The 6,583-nt window shown below is 38.9% G+C and overlaps 1 long non-coding RNA gene across 1 annotated transcript; it reads left to right on the top strand.

Moving 5' to 3' along the window:
- Nucleotides 1–401: 401 nt before the first annotated feature.
- LOC149917451 (uncharacterized) lies at nucleotides 402–6,262 on the top strand. Its single transcript, XR_016467449.1, has 3 exons — nucleotides 402–641; nucleotides 4,582–4,772; nucleotides 5,305–6,262. It is a non-coding gene; the product is annotated as an uncharacterized LOC149917451 (long non-coding RNA).
- Nucleotides 6,263–6,583: the final 321 nt, after the last annotated feature.

Consider the following 6,583-nt stretch of genomic DNA (forward strand, 5'->3'; position numbering starts at 1 on the left):
TATCCATCTCATCCAGGAACTGTGTGTTCCACAAAAATTATTCTTATGTGACTATAGAATCATAGAATCATACAATCACCAAGGTTGGGAAGAACCTCCAAGATCATCTAGTCCAACCATCCACCTATCACTAATATTTCTCACTAAACCATGTCCCTCAGAACAACACCTAAACATTTCTTGAACGCCTCCAGGGATGATAACTCCACCACCTGTCTGGACAGCCCATTCCAGCACCCAACTACTCTTTTGGAGAAGGAAATTTTCCTACTATCCAATCTGAATCTCTTTATCTTTCCACCAGGTGATTTTTAAACCAGGTGTGTGATATCACCCAAATTTAACAGAAAAAGGAGGGTTGGGTTGGGAGAAGGGGTCTGGCAGACAATAAGGGAGGAAACCCGTGAAGCTCATTTCTAAGACTCTGATGGTGGTTGCAGTGGGAACTCCACTTGTCAGAGATAGACTTACACCAGTCTCAACCCCAGGAAGAATGTCAGCCAAAATTTCCATCTTTTTGTAAAGCAAAGTCAGGAAACCTCAAGATGACAACCCATAGAAATCTGAGCTCTTTCAGTCCCAGGACTCAGTGACCTCCATCTTTTCTGCAGAACTTCAAGCACAGACTAAATGAGGAGAAGGTAAAAGCTTTCTCTTTCCTTTTCCCTTCTGTGCAGTGGCATCTTCCAGTAATGTGTATTGCACCTGTTCTTACATGAGGATGGGAGTGAGGTAGTACATGCTGCAGGCCTCATGATGACTCCTTATGATTTATCCTCCCCAGCTCAGATTTTAGGGGCAGAGATGTATGGGGGTATATCTCTCCCTGGGACCAGAGCTTCACTGAAGGCACTTTCTCTAGAACTCTCACGCTATGTAGGAATGATGCCCACAAGCATTTCCTCACAGCGTCCATCGCAAGATAGCACCAGTCAGCTAGACACTCAAGGGGAATGAGGAATACAAGGAGTTACTTTTTTCCTTCTTGTCTCCCTCAGGTGAAATGCTGCTTGACATAATCCAGGCTACACTGAAAGCACTGCTATGAAATGTGTAGTAGGTTATTTTTGCCTTGGCAGTGCACTCTGGACTTAGTATTTGAAGACAAAGGACACGAAGCAGTAAAATATGCCAGATTAGAGTATTTGACAAAGATACTAATAAAGCTGGAAAAGATACGTGCCAGTGAACTCACATAGCAAATATATGCAGATGCCTTCTTTTTCATATTGAAATTACTTCTTTTTAACTTCCCTGAAACAGGAGGAGAAGCTTTCGGCCTTTTCAAACCCCTCACATTTGGATTTATGAGCATGCCACCCATATTTCTGGGTGGAGAGGACTGCCATCAGTAGCCTTGCCGTTGCTAAAATTAACTGACATCTTAGGCTACGTAAGCTGCTTATTCCCAAATGTCAAGTCACTGGGGGCACTTACAGCAAAGAGAATGTTAATGGGATGTTTCTGAGAATAGGCACTAAGTATGGAAAGCACTGCAGCAAAGAAATGTATGTTTGAAAGTCATCTAAATATCTTAGGCACCAAGCAGCATTCTGTAACATGGAAAGCTGGTGAGATGCACATTGCAGATGGAGTTGTGAAACTCAGTCATATACTCATCCTGAAAACTTAGCATTAGCTAAGCACAAGGAATATTTATTCTATTTATTCCTTAGCTTAATCGACAAAAATGTTTTTGACCCATCAGTCCACCTGTACATCAAGACAACCTTAGGACTGTGGCTGTCTCATTCAGATCCCAGGCTTTCTTCTGCCCTGGTACCTTAAAGGTTAATATGAAAAAGGAAATACTACACAATGAGAACTGGTTTGTGTTTCATAAGTGAAGCTGAGGACTAAAAAGCCACTACCTTAATTTACTAAGATCGGAGTCAGAGCAGAAAGAAGGGAGATGCTAGCTGTGTTTAGGATTAAACCAATATTTTCTTAGAGCCATAGAATCATAAAATATCCTGAGTTGGAAAGGACCCGTAAGAATCATCAAGTCCAACTCCACACATGACCAAATTACTATAAAAATAAATCAGCTAGGACACACACCTGCCTGTGAAAGTATGTAATTTGCCTAGGAAGCCTCTGCCCAGAGAAGCTGTGGATACCTCATACCTGGAGGTGTTTAAGGCCAGATTGGATGAAGTCCTGTGCAGCCTGATCTCGGGTGGCAATCAGCCTACAGCAGGGAGTTGAAACTAGATGATCTTTGAGGTCCCTTCCAACCCAAGCCATTCTATGATGATACGATTTTATGAGACTCTCTGCTATCTATGAGCCATTTCAAAAGGTAGTATGAAATGAATTATGGAAATCTGGGACCAGTGCCTTATGTGCACACAAACAGACCACTGATGTAGATTTGCATGACAGCTCCTGTACTATGAAAAAGGCATATTGGATTTCAGATCTGTCTCTACCTTGTGTTTTCTGAACTTTGAAATTCACTTGGGAGAGTTCAGCCTCTTGCATCTTGCCACACTCACCCTTCCTTGAAAGGGAAAACAACCTTTACTGATCTGCTAAGACCTTTGCATATCTGGCCTTGTGAAGCCACATTTTATAGCTGAGAAGGACTGCAGCATCGCCCATTCAGCCATAAACTCCATAATGAACAATATTACACCTGTGATTTCATAATGTTTCTAACTAAACCGTGAACAACAGTATGTTGCTAAAAGATAGCAATGGAAGGCAGGAGCTGTAGGCATTGATCCAGCAGTAAACAAACTGTGAAACATCTCCAACTCTCTGTCAGAAAATCTCCCTTTTGCTGCATTCCCCAAAACGGTTGGCAAAATCAGGCATCTTCCCCTCTGCTGGGTAAGCAGAAAGCTCTGAAATGTTTGGTCTGTTGCCTAAGTTAAATAGCATGGGCTGAGAAGCGTAAGTGTAAAAGTACATCAGTTCATTGTTGATGGATCAACAAGTTCATGAGCTTGTTTGACCCATGAAATCCAAAGCATGGTCCCAGAAACCTATTTCTGGGAGGGATGCTGTGGTTTGTAGAAGTCGGTGTTTTCAGGTGGCAGTGATTACAGTGAGAAAGATGATATCTATTTGGCTTCTCTTATCCTGACTTTTCCTGCAGAATAAAGGTTGAATGTAATCAGTTGGGTGCCAAAAATGTCATATATTGGCAGTTATTTACCGTTTTATTTGTGCCATCTGATGGGGACTGAGTTTTTCCATCTGATTCTAATATAGCTTTGTGTTATTATTCATCTAGATTTCCTTAGCCCTCATTTTATTTGATTTTTTTCCATTCTGCCTCTTCTTTCTGATATATATTTACTGTCTAGATATCTTAACTAAGATCCAGCCTCCTCATTACTGATCTCAGCATTGTATATGACATTATGACAATTTTATGCATACATAATTTCACATGGCTTGCTTCTCCTTTTTGTCAGCAATTATGAAATGTCATGGAAGGCGTAAGAAATGATTACCATGCTGTTACAATTTTACGTTGACAGGTAATCTAAAAGGAATAAGGAGAAGAGGAAAGAATATAAAGACATAGAAAACGAATGCAGTAGAGGAGAACTGGGGAAAGGATGATTTTATGAAATAATATAAAGAAGAGGAAAACAGTTCTAAGGCTCATAACTACAGGGTATTCTCTGGTACAGTGAGTCTTTGACACTTTTCTAGTCACAGACTAAGCAGGAAGAGGAAGGATGAAGGATGTGTCCCTTTGAGGCATGCAGAGCTATCTCTGTGTTATCATCTATATTACAGCATAGGCAAAAATCAGCTATAGATAGACATTTATGCATATTTGTGCAATCTCAGCCATTTATATTGGTTTTAAATTGCTTGATTCTGGTTGCATCCAGAATTGATTAATTGGTCATAGAAAGCAAATCATACATCATCAGAGGCAAAGACAGATAAAAAGGGACTCCACTTTAGAAAGCTAGGGATAATATGATTAAGAACAAAAATGTATCTCAACTCTGTCACATTGCTATGCCTCCTGAAGCCTTTTCTTCTGCAAATGAGTTTGTTATTCTTTGCATGGAACCTTGTTTATTAAGACCATTCTCTGTTCCATGATGTATTCTCACAGGATTTCATGGGAAATAGCAGGAATCACACAGTTCTGTGTTTGTGGAGTATAACAAAATGTAATGAAAATGTCTGATGTGAGTTCAGACTAGATTCTAACACAGTGGTGAATTTTACTTGTAGTGACCAGAGCAACTCCATGCTGTCAGTTAGGGTATTTATAATAATCTCAAAAAAATAGATTTTAAGATCCCATCACTTAAATGTTTTTCCTTAAATACGTATTGGTCTTTACATGTTAACTGAGTCTAGGTATGATTTTGTTTCATTTGCGGAATATATACTGAACATCCTGACATCCAGTGCTACTAGGAGAACATTCAACACCAGCTCTTTAAAGAGATGTGCAAAAATATGAGGTTAATTATACGGAGAATAAAAATGAAATAAGGAAAGAAAATGCACTGATGTATCCTGAGAATATCCAAGAGAGTTGGAAGCATTTGCATCTCAAGCCAATTCTTACGCTTTTTTTTTTTTTTTCTTTTTCCCAAGGAATGAATTGTAAAAGCAGACATTCTTCTTGAAGGTTAAGCCTACTATCTCTAGAAGGAAAGGTTGAAAAAGCTGCAGTAGTGGAAAATACGTAATATAGTTAGCCAAAACACTATCCTACAACAGGAGGAAAATAAGGTGTTATCTGATCCCAAGATGCTTACCTTCACATAGGCAGATTGCTATCAGAGGTAAGTTGTAAATACTCTTGCTAAGGAAGTGTGAAATGGAATCACACGATGTTCCTAATCTATGACATTCTTGGATAAAAATATGGGGAAATCAAACAGAAAAATGAGAAGGATGCCAAAGAAAGTCTTATTCTGTCTCATGCAGGTAGAATCAAACTATTTTGTAATTCTGATCAGAAGGAAAATCTGTAAGCTAACGGCTCGCTTCATCTTTCATAAGTGATCAAACAAGGCACTGCCTATAGCAAGGAGGCTGGAAGAAATTTTAATAACATCAGGCTATCGAACCAGTGAAATAAAAGAACATGCCAGACCTCTGCTTGCAGGATGTTCAATTGCTTTTACTTTATTGCTGATTCAAGAGAAGAGGTTCCTGGTCTTATCTGTCAAATGCTTTTATAAGCAAAAACACAGAACTAGATCCTGACAGACACTGAGCATCCATGGTATGTCACCAGGGGGGGTCCTTCTTTTAATCTTTATTTTGTGTACAGTTTCTTAGACCTCTTACTCAGATTTTTACTTTTTCTAGAGAACTCTGAATTGTAGCCTCCTAGCCTCTGTTTCGATTTGCCAGTTTTCCATCGCAAGCTTGAAGAAGTAATAACTGGACCAGGAGATCAGAAGAGAAATCTCACTCAATAGATGAAGATGGATCTCAAGTGCCAATGTTTAGTACAGGCTTGGGAGTGTTTTCTTTAATAAAAATGAGTAAGGATGGAGAAAGTTCTTGTCTCTGCCAGTGCCCTGCAGAGGAAGTAGATGAAACTATTCAGGTCCTACATCTGGATTCATGCTAAATGAGCAAAAACTGAGGTACAAAATAATTATTTACAATGAAATGATGGGGATCCATGTAGTCTCTGATTATGGTGTATCAAGAAGTAATCAATTTTTCATGATAGCTATTTTTTGAATCAAAACAGTCTGGACTGTGTAAACAAATGTTTTCCTTTAAACATATGCTGCTCATGTGCTTTGAACAGAATACATTTTTAATTTTCTAGCTAAGGAATAAACATGACAGTAAGAGACATTTTGAAACTTCTGGCCTTTACTGCCAGATGTACTGGTTCTTACTAATTAGTTCAGTGTTCTTTAGTGTATAATCAAATTTGCAAATCCACTCTGCATCCCTAAGTGAATGAATAGACATCACCATGTCAATGAGAAGAACAGTTTGTATTTTGGCTTTCAAAGAAGTGTTTTGTAAATCACTGAAGTGTAATACAGCCAAGATATTGGCTAGAAGGTGTGAAAAAATCAACTGCTGGTTTCATTTCTCAACACTGACCAAGTCTGCTGGTGAACTGAAGTTATGTAGTGTTTTATAGCAAGATTTGGAACTGAGAAAGTTATGGTTTCTGCCATGACAGTGCTCTGTTTGATGACTGCCATGTTTTGTCCATACTTTCACCAACATTTTGTGAGCTTAATATATTAATTTCCAAGCTTAAGCAGTACTTTTTTTCTGTCTGCTTTTCTCTGTGGCCTTTCATATCTCTGCCTATGTCATAGTTAAGCCAGTACTTATGAACAAGAAGCAAAGAATGAGTGTCTTCAGAAGTGAGGTAAATGCAAAAAAAAATTGGGCCAAGTGCTGCTTGTCTTCACCCCCAACTCTTCCACTCTAGCTCCAGATTCCTTTTCACAATGAAAAGAAAAAATGAAATTGTCTGTCTGAACGATATGTGCCCCAAGAACTTTCTACTAGGGAGAAATGGAGAAATATGTTGTAATCAAGAGCCAACTGAAGGCTATGTGAAAATTTATGTCTGTTAGAATAAAGGAAGGCTCAGATCTGTGCTAAA

Source organism: Phasianus colchicus, chromosome 6, assembly GCF_987193195.1.
Source record: "Phasianus colchicus chromosome 6, bPhaCol1.hap1.1, whole genome shotgun sequence".
NCBI lineage: Eukaryota > Metazoa > Chordata > Aves > Galliformes > Phasianidae > Phasianus > Phasianus colchicus.